Source organism: Notamacropus eugenii, chromosome 4 (assembly GCF_028372415.1).
Source record: "Notamacropus eugenii isolate mMacEug1 chromosome 4, mMacEug1.pri_v2, whole genome shotgun sequence".
NCBI lineage: Eukaryota > Metazoa > Chordata > Mammalia > Diprotodontia > Macropodidae > Notamacropus > Notamacropus eugenii.
In genome coordinates, this window is record NC_092875.1 from 291,987,302 (window position 1) to 292,010,475 (window position 23,174).

Sequence of the window (23,174 nt, forward strand, 5' to 3'; positions counted from 1 at the left end):
AAAGTGAGTAGAATCAAGAAAACATTGTATATGGTAACAGCAACATCATTTGAAGAATAATTGAGAACAACCAAGTTATTCTGAGTATTACAAATATTCAAAATCAACTATGAAGGACCTATGAAGGAAGATGGTATCCACCTCCAGAGAAAGTACTGATAAACAGAAGTATGGTTTTACATATATTTATAAATCTATATAAAATGATGGCCTTCTCTGGTATAGGATGAGGAGGAAAAGAGAGGGACAATTTGGAACTTAAAATATAACAAAAACAATTAATTAAAAAAAAACAGTTTAAGAAAGAGTAGTTTCGCTAAATCCGTCTTCAGTACCCACTCACTCCTATCCCAATAGGATATGACTTGTACTCCTACCAGCAAAATGATACTGTTCTCTCTCAGGTTATTCTCAGTCACCTTCCCCCAGGTCTGTTCTTCACTATCTGTAACATTCTGATAAATAATAATAATAAATAATAAATCACTGGTTTGGGAGACAGGAGATGTGAGTTTGAATGCTACCAACTGAATGTATGACCTTGGGCTAACAGCCTCTTGAGACCTCAGTTTACTCATCTGGAAAATAATTTAGACTAGCTTGTATTTCTGGTGCCTTCCAGTTCTAGCACTCTAGGATTCCATGGTTTTATGATTTCTGTGTATTTGTTAGTTATGAAAACTCAAATTTATGGACTTTCTTCACAATACCCTATAACAATACTCAAAATTTAACAAGCACTGAAGGGGCCATGAGTAGAAAAAGTTTAAGAATTCCTGGGATAGGCAATGGAAGTATTGTGGAAGATTGTGGAAGTATTATTATCCTTGCTTTTACAGATGAAGAAACTGAGACTTGTAGAGGTTAAATGACTTATCCATAGTCACATAGTTAGCAAGCCCTACTGACAGATTCTTGGAATGAAAAGCCTTGTGTAAGCTCTTGTCATTGTCCTCAAATTCAAATCAGAACTAGAGTGGGCTGGGACTTACTAAAAATCCTTGGATTCAGAACCATGTAGTGCAACTTTTACCCAACCAGGAATTTCCTCTACAAGATCTCCAATGAGTGCTTTTGCATGGAGAAGGCTGAGGATGGGGGATAGGGCTAGGATTCTGGGAGGTTACTACTGCTCATTGCCACTGAGGGATAATACCATCACACATAAATTCTGGCTTATTAAATCATGCTACAGGGTCACTAAGTTCTTTTCATATATCATCTCATTTGATCTCCAAAACATCCCCATGAGACTATGGAGTATAAGCATCATTGTCTCCATTTTACAGATGAGGAAGTAAGAGCCAGAGAAGTTAAATCACTTAGCCATGTTCACACAGCTAGTTACAAGGAAAAGGAAGGGAAGAAGCATTTATAAGAACCTACTCTGTGCCAGACGCTGTGCTAAACACTTGACAAATAATTCATTTCATAACAGGGCTCCCTGAGTCAGATCTAAGGTCTTCTGACAATAATTCTGGTTGTTCGGGTACTTTACATGTTGCAGAAATTTCCCATGGATTCTCTATCATTGAGTCTATGAGCATCATAGTATCCAACGTGGGACCAGTTATGTAACCTGTCGAGACTGTAATAGAAGAGTATTGGATTGGAAGGTCTCTGAGGTCCCTCCCATCTCTAAGTCTATAATCCTATGGAAAAATGGTTGGTGGCTAGATGACTATTTGCTGGTCCATAAATTCTAATACCTTGTATGTCCTGTTTCATAATCCACCAGTTCCACAGACTTACTGGAATGAAACTTGTTGATGGTGAGTCACCCCAGGTTAGCTTCAGGAAGACAAAAAGTGGGAGGCTTCTTAGGAATATGAATGTGGCATATTATAAATATGGTCAGACAAGTAGATATACTGCTTAGTTTTGCTGAATTTCTTTTTTTTTTAAAATCATCTTTCAAGGAAAGACTTCATGAATAGGTGAGAAATTACATATGGTGTAAAAACTCAAAGCATCAATAAAAATTATTTTTTTAAAAGATCCCCTAGAAAGATTTAAATGCTAACAGTAGGGGTGAGGAACGTCTAGGTCCTCAAGAGTGGCCTTTTGAGTGATTCCAAATTCAGTCAAAGGGCAGCACTTGAGGAACTAAAGGGCCACATGTGGTCTTGAAGTTGCAGGTTCACCACCCCGATTAAGAGTATCTTCCAAGTTCACTCCATTTCAAGCTATCATTCAGGCTTTCTCTCTTTCTCTCTCCCCCTTCCCTCCTTTTTCCTCTCACCCTTCCTCTTCTCATCTTATCTTCTCCTTTTTCTTCTCTCTCCATCTTCCTTCTTTTCCTGTCTCCAACTCTCTTTTCTTTCTCTCCCTCCTCTCCTCTTCTCTCCTCTTCTCTCCCTTCCTCTCTCTCTCTCTCTCTCTCTCTCTCTCTCTCTCTCTCTCTCTCTCCTTACCCCTCCCATCTCTCAATTTCAATCTCTCCTTTTATCTTTTGGCTTCTTCTATGCATAAACATGTCCAAGTTTCCCCTATCCTTAAAAAACCCTGCCCTTGACCCTGTCATTACCTCAAGCTATCATTCTATATCTCTTCCCCCATTCACTGCCAAGTTTCTTTTCCTACCACCCACTCACTCCACAACCCACTGTAATTTGGCTTCTTACTGTGTCACCTGACTGAAATTCCTCCCTGAAAGGTTATCAGTGATCTCTCAACTTTAAATCCAAAGACTTTTTTTCAATCCTCATCCTACCATTTTTTTCCCCTAATTTTTAACACTAATGACAATTTTTTACTCTTGAAAAGGCTTCTGAGACAATGTTCTCTTCTGGTTTTTTTCCTATTTTGCTGACCATACCCTCTCAGTCTCCTTCACTGGATCATAACACTTTCTTTTAACCATGACTGTCTTCCAAGACCTTCTCCCAGGACCCTAGGTCCTCTTTATTCTCCCCACTGTTAGCAATAATATCATTCATTATTGTGAGTTTAGATCACTTCTGTGTGAATATTTCTTGCATTATTATATCAGTCTTAGTCTCTCCTGAACTTTAGTTCTGCAGTGGCCTTTTGGACAGTTTCACCTGGATATCCTGCAGGCATTTTGAACTCAACATGTGTTAAATGGATTTGATTTTCTTTTCCCCTAACTCTGAGTTTCCACCAAGTTTTCTTATTTCTGTTAAGGGTACCTATTCTCCCCACCATTCAGGTTCACAATGGTGGAGTCACCCTTGAATCTTTCCTCTTCCTCATCTCCTATTGCTAATCAGCTAAAATGGACAAAATCTTGCCCATTTTAATTCCATAACACAAGAAAAATTTAACAATAAAATGAGAGTGAACTTGGTTGCAGGGAAGAAAAAGTTGAGAAAATGTACCTCTTCTCATTAGAGAAGCAGGGTTCTGGGGATGTTATATGTTGGACGTTGCCATATACTGTCAATGTGTTGGCTCTTTTACTTTTCTTTTTCTTCAAAATCTTTATTATAATGAAATGATGGCAGTGTACAAGAGACATTAAGGGATATGTTTGGAAATGATTGTGATGTAAAAACTAAAGAACTTAATAAAAAAATTACCCCTGTTACATCTTTTATATTCATTCTACTCACACAGCCATTCTCCCAGTTCAAATTTTTATCTCTTCTCTGACTACTGAAATAACCTCCCACTTGCATTGTCCAGATCCAATCTCTCTTCTCTCCAACCCAATCTTTACTCAACCACCAAAATTATATCCTTAAAACTATAGTCTGAGCATGTCAGCCTTTGTTGATCTATATTGTTTAAGGATAAAACTAACTTGTTCTCTTTGACTTTTAAGGCCTGCTTAATCTGATACTTCTAGTCTTGTTTGATGTTTCCTTCACACACTTTATATGCTAGCCCAATCCAAATTAATAAGCACTTAATAAGTTCTAATTATGTACAATGTAGAGCTATGCTAGGCAACAGGGATAAAAAGCCAAAATGAAAAATAGTCCCTGCCTACAAGGAGATTACACTCTACTAGGAAGGTATGCAATGTGCAAGCAAAGTAGTACATACATGATAATTTATGGAGAAGAGAGATACCCCTAAAAACTGAAAGGATCAGGAAAGACTTCCCCTAAGAGATGATATATAAGCCCTGCCTTAAAGGACTGCAAGAGATTCCAAGATGCAGGGGTTGAAGGACATTTCAGGAATAGGGATTAACCTCTATGTAAGTTAAGGATTTGGCAGATCAAGTACCAAATCTGGAGAGCAGCATGTAAGGCAGTTTTGCTGGAATATAGAGTGTGTTCAGGGGAATAGTTAACAATCCTTAAAAAGAGGACTGGAGGTAGATTTTAAGGAACTTTAAATGTTTGACTGGGGTAACTAGAAGGGTGGTGCCACCAACAGAAAGAAGTTTGGAAGAGGGGTGAACTTGAGAGGGATAGAAGGAAGATAGCAAGTTTTGTAAAAGAAATATTTAACTTGAAATGTCTCCCATTTCTTTCAAAATGAATTTGAGATATGTCCCATTGGAGATTTTCAACAGACAGTACGTGAGGGATCTTACAAGAGAACACTAAGCTAGCTAGTTAGATAGACATGTAAGTTATTTGCTAAGAAATGATAACTGAACCCAAGGGAGTTAATGAGATTACCAAGAAAGTATAGAGAAGGAAAGGCCAAGAGAAAGTCTTTGGACTCACCTATGTGGTACACAGATGGTATGAGGATCAGCAAATGAAGCTAAGATAAAACAATCAGTAAGAAGCAGAACCAGGAGAATGGTAGTTATATAAAAAACCCAGGGTATAGTGAATATCTGGGGGAAGTGTTGGTCAATAGTATCAAATTATGCCAAGAAAGGTGAGGACTGAGAATACAACATTGGATTTGACAAAAAAAAGTAGTAACCTTGGAGAGAATAGTGGCTGTTGAATTTATGAGAAACCAGCTGAGAACTATGATGAGAAGATGTGTGTGTGTGTGTGTGTGTGTGTGTGTGTGTGTGTGTATTTCCAAGGAGCTTGGAAGTGAAAAAGAGGAGAATATGGAATGATATTTTGAGGGGATAGCAGGTTTAAGTAAAGGTTTTTGCTTTAAGAGTGGGGAAAGGTGGGGAGGGGGAACCAAGATGATAGAGTAGAAGAATGGACCTGTAGAAGCTCCCCTCCCATAGCCCATAAAATACCACCTGTAAAAAATGACTTTAAACAAATTCTAGAGCAGCAAAAGCCACAAAACGAAGGAGTAAAAGAGATTTCCAGCCCAAGACAGCTTGGAAAACTGACAGGAAAGGCTCACCAGGCTCAGAGCAGAGCGCAGCCCAGCTTTGGCTATGTGGTATGGCAGGGACAGGACCAGAGCAGGTTTCAGGGAGCCAGCAGCAGCAGCTGAAGTTCCCAGATTGCTCAACCCACAAATGCCAGAGACAGCTTCAAGGGTCAGTGAGAACGCTCTTTCACCTGGGTAAGAGGGGAATGCAGTCTGACCCCATGGGCAGCAGTCACTATAGTGGCAGTGTCCATTTTTGGAGCCCCCAGCTTAAAGACCCTGGGGGAATTGAGCAGCTGAGCTGGATCTCAGCCTTGAGTGGTGGTCCTAGGATGAGGAAGAGCACTGGTGTGGTGGAGCTGGTGGAGGCTCTGGACAGGGATTCCTACTCACAGATCCTGGGCAGAAGAGTGTTTGTGGTTGCTCCCAACCTTGATTGTGCCACCTTGGAAGAACTGAGAAATTATAGGTCCCCAGAGTATACCCTCCTCTTGATAAAGGTCTCAAAAGTCAAGTAAGTGGCTGGAAAAATGCCCAAAAATGTAAAAAAAAAAAATAAGACTACAGAAGGCTACTTTCTTGGTTAACAGATATTTTCTTCCATCCTTTCAAAAGAGGAAGAACAATGCATACCATCAGAGGAAGACCTAAAAGTCAAGGCTTTGCATTCAAAACCTCCAAAATAAATATGTAATAGTCTCAGACCATGGAAGAGCTCAAAAAGGATTTTGAAAATCAAGTAAAAGAGGTGGAGGAAAAATTGGGAAGAGAAATGAGAGTGATGTAAGAAAATCATGAAAAGCAAGTCAAAAGCTTACTAAAGAAAATAACACCTTTAAAAATAGACTATCTCAACTAGCAGAAGAGGTCCAAAAAGTCAACAAGGAGAAGAACACCTTAAAAAGCAGAATTAGCCAAATGGAAAAGAAGTTTCAGAATCTTACTGAGGAAAATAGTTCTTTAAAAATTAGAATGCGGCAGATGGAAGCTAATGACTTTATAAGAAATCAAGAAATTACAAAACAAAACCAAAAGAATGAAAAAAATAGATGACAATGTGAAATATCTCACTGGAAAAACAACTGACCTGGAAGATAGATCTAAGAGAGACAATTTAAAAATGATGGGACTATCTGAAAGTCATGACAAAAAAAAAAAGAGCCTAGACATCATCTTTCATGAAATTATCTAGGAAAACTTTCCTGATATTCTAGAACCAGAGGGCAAAATAAATATTGAAAGAATACACAGATCACCTTCTGAAAGAAATCTGAAAAGAGAAATTCCTAGGAATATTGTAGCCAAATTCTCAGGTCAAGAAAAAAATATTGCAAGCAGGTAGAAAGAAATAATTTGAGTATTGTGGAAATACAATCAGGATAACATGAGAGCTAGCAGTTCCTACATTAGGGGATCGAAGGGCTTGGAGTATGATATTCCAGAAATCAAAGGAACTAGGATTGAAACCAAGAATCACCTACCCAGCAAAACTCAGTATAATAGTTCAGGGGAAAAAATGGTCATTCAATGAAAGAGAGGGCTTTCAAGAATTCTTGATGAAAAGACCAGAGCTGAAAAGAAAATTTGACTTTCACATCCAAGAATCAAGAAAAGCATGAAAAGATAAACAGGAAAGAAAAATCATAAAGGACTTTCCAATTTTGAACCTTTACATTCATACATGGAAAGATAATGTTTGTAACTCTTGAAACTTTTCTCAGTACTTGGGCAGTTGGAACAATTATATACATATACAGACAAAGAGCACAGGGTGAGTTGAGTAGGACGGGATGATATCTTAAAAAATAAAATTAAGGAGTGAGAGAGGAACATATTGGGAGGAGAAAGGGAGAAATGGAATGGGGCAAATTATCTCTCATAAAAGAGGCAAGAAAAAGTTTTTTCAATGGAGGGGAAAAGGTGGGAGATGAGAGGGAAAAAGTGAAGCTTACTGTCATCACATTTGGCTTAAGGAGGGAATAACATACTCCCTCAGTTTGGTATGAAAATCTATATTACACTACAGCAAAGTAGGGGAGAAGGGGATAACTGGGGTGGGGGAATGATAGAAAAAATGAGAGGAGGGAGTAATTAGAAGTAAATACTTTTGTGGAGGGACAATGTTAAAAGAGAGAATAGAATAAGTGGGGGGCAGGATAGGATGGAGGGAAATATAGTTAGGTTTACGCAACATGACTATTATGGAAGTCTTTTACAAAACTACACATATATAGCTTACATTGAATTGTTTGCCTTCTCAGTGGGGATGGGTGGGAAGGGAGGAAGGGAGAAAAGCTGGAACTCAAAGTTTTAGGAAGAAATGTTGAGAAGTGTTTTTGCATGCAACTGGGATATAAGAAATATAGGTTATGGGGTATAGAAATCTATCTTGCCCTACAAGAAAAGAGAAAATATGGGGATAAGGGAAGGGAGGAGTGTGATAGAAGGGAGGGCAGATTGGGTAATCAGAATGCATGCTGTCTTGGAGTGGGCAGAGGGGAGAGATGGTAAGAAAATTTGGAACTCAAAATTTTGTGGAAATGAATGTTGTAAACTAAAAATATATAAATAAACATTAACAAAAGAATGGGGAAAGGTTAGGAACCTTGAACATTTATAGGAAATGGATGGAAAACAGTGGAAACAGTAAATAAAGAGTCCTTTAAGATTAGAAAGAGAAGGGATGGCTGAGGAGGCAAGGAGACATAGGAGAGAAGAAGGGGGTCCAACCAAGTATAAAAGTAAGGGCTTGACCTGTGTGAGAAGGGCCTATTTCCTGTCAGAGACAAGGGCAAAGGAGAAGAGAAGAGTGGGCAGGGGAATAATGAGGGGAATTTAAAAGAGTAAATTCATATTGACCTCTAACTTCTTAGGACAGTAGGCGATAAGGTCCTCTGTTGATAGGTTAGAGGAGGTATCAGAAGCTTGAGTAAAGCAGAAATATTTGAAAGAGATACTATATGAAGTATGACAGAAATTCAATTGGAGTAGAAAAAAGATTATTATTTTGTAGGCTCTAGTTGAGATTAAAGAATATAAAATTTTAGTGAATCTAGTTAGAATGGTTGTAGGACTTCCTTCAGCACCATTCATCAGGACATAGTCAAAGAGGAGAAAGTAGATGACGGGGTAACCTAGATTTAGGGATAGGTAAGACAAGAAATGAAAAGGGACAATGGACCTAGGTAATCGAGGACTGACACCTGAGGGCATAATTGAACTACTTGACTGGTCAAGGTCAAGATAGGGAAGAAGAAGAAATGAAACCAGAGTAGGAAGTGATGGCTTAGAAGATCTGGGGAGAATGGAATGACTAAAATTTTCAGAGTTCTCAATCATAGACAAAGAGAAATATGGACAGATGGCAGGACACAGCCAGAAAGGTCATGTAGATGAGGAAACTCAGATAGATGGGGTTTGGGTAGGACACACAGAAGCAAACAAGTAGAGATGTAAAAAAAATTAGACCTTAAACACTGACATAAAAAGACAAATAGAAAAAAGGATTAGACATTTGGGACTACAAGTCTGATGAGGGTAACATAGATGAGACTCAAATGGGAGTAAGGACAAGAAGAGAGATGGGGATGTATAAATAGAAGCCAACTCATTGATGGACATTACATCCCATTCACATTATCTATATCTTATATGTACATAGTGTTTCTGCCTATGGAATATGTTGAAGTCTTGCCAATGTATACTTTAAATTCCTTAAGTATAAGGACAGGGTTAAGGTGGAAAGAAGATTGTCAGGTAGGTATTGAACTACTCGAGATTGGGCAGAATTTGAAAAGATGGACAAAGCAGTCAATTTTCATCAGGATTTGAATATGTACAGTCAACCTCAGGGGAGGCTCCTGAGTGATGGAAGAACATGGATGTTTTAGGAGTGGCAGTGAGGAACTCCTTTCCTGTGTCAGAGAACATGAGAAAAAGTACATCAAGTCTAGGTGAAGGTCTCTAGGGATGCAGTGTCTTTTAGGAATAACCAGATTTCCATGAGTATAAGATGAATGGAATATGAGAGAAAAAGCCTAAGTTTAGAAGGAAGGTTGCTAGTAAGAGAATGGAGGTTCCAGAGGGCACAATTCAAGTATAGTATTTGAGGAGAAGGACTAAGAGTGATGGACATGAAAGAGCTGAAGGGTGCAGTGGGATTCCCAAGGAAAAGAGTTTCTGTCTAGATAGCCAATCCTTAAACAATAGTTCCTCTCCCATTCCCCAAAGGATGGACACACAGGACCATTTGAGTCCTATCCACAGGGTGCTATGATGGTAGAGGGCATCCTCAGTTAAATTCTTTCTCAAACATTAGGAAAGAAAAAAATCTGAGGACTTATATCAGGTGTCCTATTCCCAGATAAGGTCAGGATGGTAAATGATACATCTTTTATCTGAAGTTCTCTCTACTTCTGGGCAGGGTCATGGAGATGAGGACCAGGTATAAGGCTCAGATCCTGTGTTCAATGCAGCAACAGCAGCTTTGTTTGCCCTGATCCTAGCACAGGAGTAAGGAAGAGAGAGTTGTGACTGTAGTGAGTCGGAGCAGAGCAGGTTGTTGGCTGGAGGGAGGCTAGACAGGGTTACTCAATCATAGTCAAAGAAGACACAAAATTCTTACCCTAATGATGGCTAACACAAGCAGCAGCACCTCATCATAACAGGCAATTAGTAATCATTCATTTTGTGTAAACAAATTATATCTTTCTAGGGTTATCCTAGTTTTCTCATTACTCTGTCATTTCTCAGCTCTCTTCTATATACTTGCATATTTTCCTCTTAAAACCAAAGACCACTTAAAATCACCTTTGATCTGGTGCTCATCCATGACATTACTGAGGCAAGCTGCATTCAACTGAGGATCTCATATCTCTTATATGCCTTCCTTTACAAAGATAATCTGATTAATAGCTGAATGTTTTTCCTTAGGGTTTCAATGGCTGAAAGGACTATATGTTGAATTTTATTTTTAAGGTGAAAGGATAATGATATTTTTTCTCTTCATGGCATCTAAGGGTGTTCTGAATATGGAGTATGCCTTGTCTTCAAAGGAAATCATTTATCCTTGTGTCATTGTATCAAAAAGGAAAGGACATTGAATTACATTCTATCTTCCTTCCTTGTATCTCAGTTATATGAAACCAGCCCATTCAATGAAGACTGGTGAGTCAAGCTGGAATGGAATAAGGAGTGAAGAGTTGTCCCTTTAGCAATGGCAGCCTATTGGCATCAGTTTACTTAAACTCTCAAAAAGGAGGGGTAAGAATCATAGTTTTCCAGTTCATTTAAATGATTTCCAGAAATACTTCCAGGTAAAGCACAAGAAGAATTGAAACTTATCTACTGCGTGCATTAGCTGGGGTTTGGAGCTGGAGACTAAAAAGAGGAAATAATTTCCACTCTTAAGGTGTCTGTACTCTATTGAGGGGAGGAGGTTGAGCAGTGAAACAACATTTAGCCAGGTTAAATATAAAACATTTAGAAAATAAACATGAAGTATGTGTGTGTTGGGGTTGGGGGGGTGGTGGTAAAACCTGGGAATATTAGAAAAGATCTCCTTTAGGAAACAGGACTTGTGCTAAGCCTCAAAGGGAGCTAGGGAAATCAAGATGCAGAGGTAAGAAAAGGGGCATACTAGTCAAGGGGATTTCCTGGGCAAAGACATGGAGGTGGGAAAGGAGTGCAGAAATGGGGGAGGGGTAGAGAAATATTAAATAGGCTAGTTTGTCTTATGTGTATTTGAGGGGAGGAATGTGTAATCAAATGAAAAGAGTTTTCATTTTAATCTAAAAACCAAAGGGAGACAATGAAGCTTCCAGATCTGTTAAGTAATATGGATATATACACCTAAAATATTATGAACAATTAAAATAATCTGCCTTTTAATTTTCCCAAATACATATCAATAATTAAAACATTATGAAAAGGAAAAATAAATAGGCTTTTCATTCTCCCAATGCATATTGAAAGAGAGAGATAGTTTGTGTTTGTGTGTGTGTGTGTGTGTGTGTGTTTGGTTGTGATGGTGGGAGTAAATTATAACAACTCTGCAAAGCCAGTGTGTCACCAATTAAAAAACAGAACTTTTGGTTCCTATACCTTCCAGAAAGTACAGTATTAAGTTGATTAAATGCATGCATTCCTAACATAGTAATTGATCTACGTACTGTATTCCTTAATTATGTAAACATTATTGCTATTATCATCATAATTATGCCTTTAGAGGGAAAAGATTATGTGAATAGAATCACTTTCTATTTATCTATACTATTAGGGGAGCAAATCATCCCCCAAATTTCTCCTCTTAGTTAGCCAAGTTACAAAGCATCATGCTTTATTCTCCTTGTGGCTGAGTAGAACTGGGTTCAGTCTGCTGACTTCAGCAGGGATGACATGAGCTGATTGATAACTTTAAATATTCTAATATAGTCTAAAAATTAGACTGATATAAAATTCTGTCTTTTACTTCTTCCAGTGAAGTCATTTAGTTTACTAAGCTTTTTTCAAAATGATAACTTTCCCACTAAAAAAAACCATAAGTTGAAAACACAGTGATCCTTTAAAAAACTTAGATGTCAATAAATCAAGGCAATTAACTTTTTTTCCCTTTTCAACATACTAACAAAAATAACTCATATACAGGTGGTAGCAATATGGAAAATCCATCTAATATAGGTCCACCAAAATAGTCAATTTTTTAAAAGTTTATAACAATTTGGAGTTTTGAAAAAACAAAAAAGCAAGATCCAGTCAATAAACTTGTGATCTATACTTTGGAACTTTATTCTCAGTCTGGTTGCCTTCCTGATTACTAAGTCTTTCTAAATTAGAGCAAGCAATTTCTCTTTGTTTTACCTAATATTTGAAAATGGCAAAAAATCCCCTGGGTCACTGAAAATTATCCTTTCATTCCAGCCGCCTGTTTCAAGTCAGTCAAAACATTCCAGACTTCAAAAGAAGCATTCGCCTGCTTGGGCCGTTTTGGTGTCCCTCTATGGCTGGCCGAGGAGGGATTGGTTATTTGGATAAATTAATTTGTGGAGCCTGCTGGCCTTCTCCAGGACCTCAATGTCTGACTGCAAATTAGTTCTAGACAACATGAAGAAATCCCTGGACAGACTAGAAGAAATAAATGGTGATAAAATCTAATACTACAATGTTTGTAATGTGATTTTATTCTGCTATGGAGCTTGTAAGCAGAGTTAATGTTGAATTAAATTTTTTTAATTTAAAAAAAAGGCCATGAAAGCAGAAAATCAGATCAGTATCCAAGTCACAGCAGAGAAGGCTAAAAGCCAACTTCAGAGTCAGACTTCCAGCAGGAATCTTTTATAAGAACAAACAAAAACGCCCGGGTTTTCAACAAAATCAGCTAGGTATTTACATTTTGGATACATCTCCCATCCCCCTGCCCCTTAAGACAGGAAGTCACACAGTTGAATTCAGCTTGAGCCTAGGCTGTGAATAAACTGCTAGGCAGTCCTTTAAGGCCTGGCTGAACAAGTGCCTAAGGATTGCTTATCCTTAAGGAAGAAAAGTCTCTGAGCCAAAACTAACAAACATGGCTTCTCAAGCGGAACAATGGTCCAGAAAACTCAGCAAAAAGGAAAATAAACTTCATTGGCAGTTTGTTTTTGACTGTTAAGAGCCCAGCTACAACTCTATCAGGATTTTTAAGAAGGTAAGAGATTTCACACATACTGCATTCCCACAGCTGCTTGAAAGTTTATAGTGGAAATGTATCATCTTGTCTGGCCATGCTTAATCCACTTTAGGAGATACTTGTATCTTTTCCTTTCTAAAGTAAACAGAGCCACACCTTTGAAAAGGAGATAAAGAATTTACCTTTCCCTCTAGGCTGGAGTTCAACTAAAGTGACTAGGTCCTATTCAACAATTATTGCCTTTGTCATCAAAGATTAGGAAAAGACTGAGACGATGATAGAAATTAAAAAGTAAAGCTGATGCATTTGTCTGACTCTGGAAATTTCTATCTGCAAAACAAGGGGGTTAAAATGTAATTCCTTGCGTGTTAGTTCTTTTAAACAAAATTGACAAAAGACTTAGAATTCTTAGCACACTATTTTTAGTGAAAACTATATCTTGGGTGCTAAAGATTATGCTAATTTCACATGGAATTTAAGTGAATTTCAATTCAACTCAGCAACTATGTGCAAGGCAATGTCCACTGTTATCTTTAGACTGTATACATCATTCCCTGCTCTACCTTTTGTTGAATAATTTGTATAAGCATTTTCCTGATCCCAAAGAAACTAGGGCAATCTGATACAGTACTGACTGAAAAAATAAATTCAAAGGGCATATGTATAAAATAAACATAAGATGAAAAAAATAGATTGGCAATTCAGTAAACTTTGAGAGAATATGGATGAACCACAAAACTGAATGAGTAAAATTCATCTACTTACAGGTTCTTATCCTTCACTATGCTTTCAGTAATCTGATATGTTCCAAATTTGTCCTCAATATCACTAGTGGAACTCAGTGGCATGGAACTATGCCTAATGAGATTATTATATTTATGGGAGTAATTCTGATTTAACGACTGGAAATGCTTTTTGCCTCCTAGGACTAGATGGAAAATGAGTCATGTCTGTAGACTGACAAAGCTGTTGAGTTAAAAGAAACATTCTATCCCAATAAAATCAAATTCAATCTAAGGATTCCCCTTGAAAATTTAAAATACAGTGGTATGGGGAAAGAGCTAATCTAGAAATAAGTGCAAATTTTTGTGACTTTTATCAAATTCTAACCAGTTGGAGGAAGGATATTTTACATGATATTTGGGGAAATTATTTTAAGTAAGATCTCAAAAGATATAAATAAGATATAGCCCCTTAAAGGATTAGGGACTTTACCTCTTAAGGAGGAACATTATGAGTTTGGAAATTCTATATGGTATATCATTTATTGAAACAACAGCAGTAGTAACATGCTGTCAACATAGGTATTACTTACTAATTTCTAATTAAGTAAAAATATTGTAGCACCTGATATGATGATATTCATATAGTGCGTTATAGTTTTCAAAGATTGTTCATGCACAAAATAATCATGGGTAGTTGACAGTAAACAGCTAGATGCTGTAGTGGACAGAGCACTAAACTTGGAGTTAAGAAGAACTGAGTTCAAATCTGCCTCAGATACTTACTAACTGTGTGATCTTGGATAAGTCACTTAACCCAACTTCCTCAGTAAAAGGATCTGGAGAAAGAAATAGCAAACCACTCCAGTATCTTTGCCAAGAAAACCCCAAAATGGGGTCATGAAGAGTCAGACAAGATTGAATACTGGAATAAGTATGATGTCTCATTTTACAGATGAAGAAATTAAGGCCCAGAAATTATGTCTGAGATAGGATATGACCAGGTCTTTGAGCTCCAAATTCCAGGACTCTTTCCATTGTACTATACTGCCTCTTAAGGTATCAATAATGAACCTAGTTATTATGTATCTAGAAATACAGCACTTTTTAGCCTGATACAAATTTAGATACACACACACACACACACACACACACACAAAGCACAAAATGTAATCCCTTAATGAAGACCCCAGAGATGTTTTCATGATGGGCTCATTAAAAAACAGCAGTCAGTCAACAAGCATTTCTTAAGTGCCTACTATGTCTCAGGCACTCTGTTAAAAGGAAATGACCCTCTATATGCCTTGTCACAGAATTTACAAAGAAAAATCTCGGAGGGCTTCTTGGTATCAAAAGGAATAAACAACATAATCAAGGAATAATATCCAAAATAAATGGAAGCAAGCACCTACATGCTTTGAGTAATAAAAAGGCTATAATTATAAAAATGCTTATGTATCTCATTTGTAATTTACATTCATTTACACTCCTATGGAGTTTGCTGTTTACTGTGCTCTGTTAAACTAGGAAAAAAGAATTCCTTAACTAAAAATTAGCTCATAAAATGAGATTTTAAATTTATCCAATAAAAAGCAACAGTGTTTTTACAGCACTCACTGAGATATTCTGATATTACTAATTTTAAAAAAAACACATAATAACTAGCATTTAAATAATGCTTTAAGGTTTTCCAAGTGCTTTACATATATCTTATTTCATCCTCACAGCACCCCTGGGAGGTAGAAAATATTATCATTCCCATTTTACAGATGATGAAAATGAGGCAGGCAAAGGTTAAGAGATTTGCCCCAGAGCACATATGTGAGGACTGAATTGAACTCAGGTCTTCCTGAATCAAGGTTCAATTCTCTATACATGTCGCTTACTTAACTACTTCCATATTTTAAGAAATATATTAACATATCTAACTAAATACCTGAATGTAGGAAAAGAGAAGCCACTGTTTTAAGCAGAAAATTTCAGTGCAGAGATCAAAGTGCCAAGTGTGCAGCATTCCAGCTACATGAAAAGTCCTGATGGTGAAAGTTTCTGTGAAGTTTAGTCTTTGAAAAATCATGCAAGAGAATTCTCATAAAGAAACATCATCTGAGAAATACATGATGTGGCCTGTTACATAGTATGAGTGAAGGTTAATCAGTGGATAGGTTTGCATGATTTGTTAGTATCCACACAATATCAAAAGAGGGGAACATATAAACAGAACAAGAGCTACCCAGGAAGAGAAAGTGTGAATGAATTCTGATTTGCAATAGTAGAAGTGCCCACTTCAGCAAGATGATGCTTACAGATTTAGCAATTTAGGAAAATCCACTTATTGACTTTAGAGCACTATAAAAAATAAAGGCAACATGGAACTGGAGAGATAATGTGCAGTCGAGAAGACCTAAGTTCACATCCTTTTTCTAACCCATTGTCTGTTTGACCCTGGGCAAGTCCCTTAGGCTGGCTGCTGTGTCCTCAAGGCAACTGTCTAAGACCAGAAATTGAAGAATTGTTTCTGATCTGCATTGGTAGAGGGAATTTCCTTACTGGAATTTCCCCATACTAGTGAAATCACAGGTCTGAGATAAAAAACAAAAGTGTATTGCCAAAGTATAACAGAAAACATGAGCTTAATTAACCTGTATTTGATGGGCTACCTAAGTCCAAGTACATAGGAATGTGCAAGTCAAACTATGCTAAGAAGCAAAATAATAAATGGGAAGTTTGAATTACAGCATGCTTTAAAAAAATACAATTGCATTACATATTACTTTCAACTCCATGTGTTAGTTCTATACTAACATATTAGACATGCTAATGACATGCTACTAGGAAGTTCTTAGGGCACCTTTCTTCAATGAATGATCTGACACATAAAATTGTTACTCTGTGCAAATTAGTACAATCATCTTCACATCATTTATACCCAGGAAGTCCTTTTCTCCCACTTAATGGTACAGATAGAATATCTAGTTCAGCTTCTGGCCATACGGTCACAAAGTCTCAGGAAAAGAGGCCCAAGTGACATTTTGCTAAAGCAGTAAAATAACTAATCCTAAAAGCTGGTATCACATGCAGGTTTGCAAAACACTTTACAGATTGTTCTCATTTTATCTTCACAACAACCCTGTAAATGTGTGCTATCATTGTAGGTATTCTGATATTTTTCTAATTATAGAATATGTTTATTTGCATTATAACTTTCCTAATCCTGGAAAACAAACAAAAAAATCATTGAGCTAGAGCTATACTCTCTCTCTGTCTCTCTCCCGGAGTATATCTGTTTCCGTCTCTGTCTTCAAAAGGTAAATGAGTCAATGGAACTGGGGTGGGACAAAAGTGTCAAAACAGGAATGTCGTGATGATTTCTCTGTGTTTACAAAACCTCTGCCCCATGCAATCCCACACATCTGAATTTACACACTACTCCAAACAGAAGAATGGAACTTGATGATTTGGTACTACATGCAGTAGTGAGACAGAGAGTTAACTTAACCTCAGTGACCCCTACTTCCTCCTTCCTTCCTTCTTCTTAGTATAATCTTTATTAAATAAAAACAAAAACATGGAATAAAGCCCTGCATGGTTTTCTTTTCTGTTGATGTTGAAAAGTAGATATGTGCATGATTCATCTGTTCCAGAAAGGGAACATAAAATGTAGTGTTAGTACAGTAAGTATACTAAATGAGAGTCATAGAAAGAAGATTTTAAATTAATTATACCTTTTACATGGTATGAGATAGTATGAGATACTATAATAGGAATAATTCACATGGAAAGACACATCTAATTCTGGGCAAGAAACACTGAGCGTTGCGTCCTGCGGTGGTGTTAATAACCTAGGGCAGATTTTCAATAAAAGCCTTTCGAATGATAAACCAACAACACGCATTTATTAAACACCCACTGCGTGTCAAGTTCTGGGGAAACGAAGAAAGACAAAAATGATTTCAACTTTTAAGGAGCTCAAAATCTAACAGGGGAAGCAACACGTAAACAACTATGTACAAGATACATACAGGATAAACTGGAGCTAATCAGGGAGAGGAGGCACTAAGATGAAGGGAGACTGAGAAAAGCTTCTTGCAGAAAGTGAGAGCTTAGTTTAGACTTGAAGGAAGTCAGAAAGTGCAAAGAGAGAGATGAGGAGGGAAAGCATGGGGTCAGCCAACGAAAAGGCACAGAGTCTGGAGATGTAGTCTCTTTTTTTGAGGAACAGCAAGGAGCCCACTATCACTGGCTCACAGAGTATGTGAAAGGGGAGGAGGGTTTAAGAAGACTGGAGAGGTAGAAAGGGAGGCAGTGGGAAGAAACAAACCTTTATTAATCACCTACCATGTGTTAGGCACTGTGTTAAACACTTAGTAAATATTATCTTATTTGATCCTCATAACAGCTCTGAGAGGTAGATGCTGTTAGGAAAAAAAATATTTATATATTTGGTGGAAATTAACAACATAGAAGTTTATTAATGCTAGTTAAAGAGTCAAGACTTTCCACATCCTAACTTTAACTTACCATGCCAGCTTTATAGCAAATTAATCCCAAGCATGCCCTGCATGCTCCAGAAAACTGCTTGGCAAACAGCTAGCCTTGAATGCATGCCCTGAATTCTGGCCTCCATGCTACTTCCTTTGCCTAGAGTACCCATTTCACCATCCAGTCTCACCCTCCCACCTCAACAATCTCTGCCTCTTGAAATCCTTTCAAGCTAATTCAGATGTCACCTCCTCCATAAATCTTTTCCACCCTACCCTTCCCACTACTACTTTAATAGTGATTTCCTTCTTATTTAATCTCATAGAACTCTGCTTGCATTATCCTTATACATTTCCACTCTAATCTGTATTAGAGGTGGGAGGTAACATAATACGATAACAATAATGGTAACAATAATAAGAATAGCCACATTCATATAGCACTTGAAGATTTATTTTATATGTATTATCTCATTTCATACTTACTTACAATAACTTTGTAAGGCAAAGACTAGTATTATCCCATTTTTTAAAATAAGGAAAGAAAGACTAAGGGAATTAAAGTGACATTGTTCACATTAAAAAATCAAGTAAGTATCAGAAGTAAGATTAAAATCCAGGTCTTCCTGATTCCAAGGCCAACAATCTGGCCACTATGCTATCTACTTGAAAGTGTTCTAGTCTTGGAATCAGAAAGTCTAGATTTAAATTTTTACTGAATACTAATTAATTCATTGTTAGATCATTATTATATCATGGGTAAGTCATATAATGTCCCTTATTCTTGGTTTACCTTCATGTGAAAATAGGGGGAATATTACTTCTATCATCTACTTCTAAGGGATGTTTTAAAGGGTAAATGAGACAAAGAATATAAAAGGCTTTGTAATTTTAAAATGCTATAAAGTTTCACCTATTTTTATTTATAATAATTGCAACAATAAATTGTATTTTTTCCACATACATGTAATCACTACAAAATAGCAAGTTTTTAAGAGCCTGGACCATGCATGAACATGTATATGAATATATGTTGAATTCATCTCTCACAGTACTTAATACAATTTAGTGCACATAGGACTTTAATGAATGATTATGCAATAAATGAATGAATGAAGTGAATGTTAGTTCAGTACTGGGATAAGTTCTGCCTGTGGCATGGCTCATTTGTTTCTAGCTATGACAAAGAGATGAAAGTGACAACATTTAAGTTTCTTTCCATGTAAGAATAAACTGATGGAGGAGTAGGAAGAGGATTTTCATCCAAATACTTCTCAATGCAGACCAACTGATAAAACAATTTTAATGTAAAAATTGGAAGTTATCTCAAGTTATCAGTCTACTCCAGATTGTTATAGCTCTACTTGGGTTGGATAGAATATGAGAAAGATAGAAGGCATCTCTATGTACAGTTGAAGAATGAACAGTGCAAATAGGGGTACAGAATATCAGTAGTTAATTGTTTAATCTTAATTTTTTAACTATGAAAATAAAACTATGACTAGCATTTCACTAAGACACTATTATGTAAATTATCTTGTATTATTTATTCCTCTTTTACAAAAAACATATGATGATACGCCATTTATTCAAAAGTTAGACTTCTGACTACTTCCAACTTCCTGAACACATTAAGTAACCAGAAAATAAGTCCCCATCCTTCAAAAAAGTATTTCTAAACTTCTAAATATGACAGTTGCTTCACTGAACTCCCTACCTATGGCTCTTGGGTTATGTGAATCTAGTGCTATCTTCTAAAAGAAATTCAGCATGTCACTATATTAATTATCCAGCAAGGGGGTAAAACATATACATTTTCCACCAGTTAGTGATATATTTAACCACCAACCCAGTGGTTTCCTTGTAAGCTTATGAAGAGATCCTTTGTAAGATATCTTTATCTGGTTTTGGTGGGAGATAGCCTTTTCTGAAGTATTCATTATCCCCACTGGTCACCAGAGAGTGCTCAGTCTGCAAACATCTAGGTTCTCACTTGCTGACAAACTGCTAAGCCCTGTGGATGTAGAACTAAGCAGCTTGAATTAACCTCTATCTGGAATGAAACTGAAGTTAGTCTAGGAATGGAGAGGAATATTGTTCAAAGTCTTATGATATGAAACCTGCTTTCTATACCAAACTCACAAGCACCCACCCCATCTGGGTTCAATTCTCCCATTGCAATTACATATTCACACACTTCTGTGATCATATACATTGTTATATATAGAATGAAATTAAAAGCAACTAGATCAAACACTCCTGTTTAGAGGCATTTGCCTACAACTACTTCATAGCCTTCCTCCCAGTTGCTCTCCCAGATCTTTCAGAGCAGTCACCTAAAGATAATGGGTAAGGAATATGGGAAAGAGCACTTGTCATGCAACCTCTTATAAGGATTATTTACATCATCATTAGGTTATATTATAGACAGTGTACTCCATTAAAGAAAGCATTAAGCATCAAGGTGTACAATACATTTGGGATAGATTACCATGAAATAATAATTCACAGGTTACACTTAAAATCTTTTCTTCCTTAATAATGGTTGAACTACTGAGATTGGACTAAATGATGACAAAATGTTTTTTTTCCACCATTAAGATCCTATAATTCCAAACTTCAATTATTTGAAAAATCTATTCATGTGAAATAACTCACTCTTTAGTGATTCGTTGGTAATTCTGCATAGACAGATGGAATCATAATTTGGAATTTCTATTTACTTTTACTTGTTAATATGCCAGGTTAAGCCAATACTAGAACTCAGCTCTTCTAGTTCCTAGATCAGTATACTTTTCCTTACATTGCACTCAACAGACAAAAACTATTGTATAAATTCACCTAATGATTTCAGCTATGTGGAGTGAATCTTTTTAGTAAGAAAATATATTGCTATAAGAGCTTTAATTTTGGTTAAAATAAGTTCATTTTGAGAATCTTTAAATACAAGTATAGGATACATATATATTTAATATATATTTAATCAAATGGATTTCTGGCAAAAAGTAATGTCTCCTCAAAACCTGCTAATAGCATTTTAAATTCTTCATAACTTCATAACTTATTTAGAAAAGCACAGTTAGAATACTGAAATATAGGCTGATTACCGAAAAGATCTAGAATATAACATTCCTAAAATGTTTACTCAGTTACCTAGTGTGCCATTTAGGCTTTGTCCCTTTTTAAATATGGCTTGGGAGCCCTTGTTTTCTGATATGTCATTTCCCTAACTTAGTGTAAAATGCTGTTGTACTGTAACACTTAACAATTTAGTGTGGTACGGTGGAACTACTATGTGGAGTTGGAAACTTTGGATTCTAATTTGCTTCTGTCACTGTGTTGAACAAGATACTTTAACTCTCTGGGTCTCACTTTCTATACTATAAAAGGCTTGGACTAGAGGACCTCTGAAATCACTTCCAGATTTAAATATATTATTCTGTGATCAGCTCTATTTTTTTTCTTTTTGCTAATTTAAACTAGTTGATGGTTTATCAGATCTCATCAATGCCTTTTTTTTAACCATTTGTTTCAAACTATATAAATGTACTTTAAAGACAATGGCAGAGCATGTGTTTTTCCTGCATTTTTTACAGGAAAATATTGATAATATATTGCATCAATAATGAAAAAATAGTTATTTCTAATTTATACTTATTTTTCAGATCCCTGAATATGGTGGATGTCTTCCTAACCTTGATGTCAGTACCGCATCGCTGCTAACTGGACAAGCAGGAAAACTGAACTATTCTGTTCAAACTTAGAACAAAGTATCTTTAAGGTATCAAAAAATGAGGCTGTTGAAGAAGAGTATAGGTATTCTCATCTCAAAAAGAGAAACATGGAAGAATGACTCTATTAAACAGATTTACTAGAAGCAACATGAGTTGCCCCTTTCCTTTTCTGAGTCTAATATAGCCTGACAAAACCTGCTTCTCCTTTATGTCACTATAGCCAGGAGTAGCTACCCCTGCAGGGAAGGTATACCTCACATCCCAGGTTGAATTGGGAATATTTTTTCCTTTCTTTTTTAAAAATAAGTTTATATTGATGTTTTCTGGGTTTTTTTTTTAAACATCACCATAGTTATCATGTGGAGGGGCCATCTCCAGTTGTTCTTATCTATATCTTGCCACTAGACCCAGATGACTCTGGAAGAGAAAGTGAGGCTGGTAACCTTTGCACAGCCCTCCTCCCTCAAATCCAATTCACTAGCAATTTATGACATCATCTTCCTGATGTCATTGTCCTTTTCGAGAATGAAGGACAAACAAGCACAACAATAGCTTCGTTTAGGTGGTTTGTCTTTCTATGGTTTAGAGAACTCGTGGGCAAAGCAATATTTCTTTTTCTGGTTTCTTTACCAATAATCTTTGATAAAAGCATCTAAGCATCTAAGGTTCTTTACACTGACCCAAGGAGAATTAGGACTCTACTATACTATATGTTTTAGCTTAATATTTTTCCTGATATACTTACCTTAAAATTGATATGAACAATGACTTTACTTCTGCCTTTTGCCTCTTGTCAGAATCAGTCAGTAGATAACTAATCAATCTATTGATGAGTATTTGTTAAATACTTATTGCATGCCAGATGTCATGCTACACATTAATGATTCCTCTCCCCTCTGACTGGAGGGCTAGAAAGTTAAGCATTAAAAATTTCCCAAAGCTTTCTTTTAAAGAAGGTTAGAATCTGGACTTTCCATAAAAATCTTGTTTTATATCAGCAGATCTAACTGATTTGAACCTGATGCCTCTATGGTAGGTACTCTCTTATACCCCATTCTCCCTCTCCAGTTTCCTCTTCCAAATTCTGTTTGCATCTGGAGTTGCAAGGACTCCTCTCCACAGAATCATAGGCTATCAGAAGCCATCCAGTCCAACCAATATATGAACAAGAATCCTCTCTTTAATATACTTGAGAAATGTTCATCCATTTTTTTTTTTTTGCTTCAATACCTGAAGTGGAATTCCCAACCTACCTTCTGAGTCAGGCCATTCCACTTTTTTGGCAGTTCTCATTCTTAGAAGTTTTCCTATTTATTTCTATAATTCCTTCCTATCATCCTTAGTTCCGCATTGTAGA

At 36.6% G+C, this 23,174-nt stretch overlaps 1 protein-coding gene and 1 long non-coding RNA gene across 8 annotated transcripts in view; one reads left to right on the forward strand and one right to left on the reverse strand.

Annotated features, from left to right (window-relative positions):
* Positions 1 to 23,174, reverse strand: part of EYA1 (EYA transcriptional coactivator and phosphatase 1) — a 377,709-nt gene that overhangs the window by 312,429 nt on the left and 42,106 nt on the right. The window lies entirely within an intron of this gene.
* Positions 12,628 to 21,964, forward strand: LOC140501340 (uncharacterized). Its single transcript, XR_011966140.1, has 2 exons — positions 12,628 to 12,898; positions 21,749 to 21,964. It is a non-coding gene; the product is annotated as an uncharacterized lncRNA (long non-coding RNA).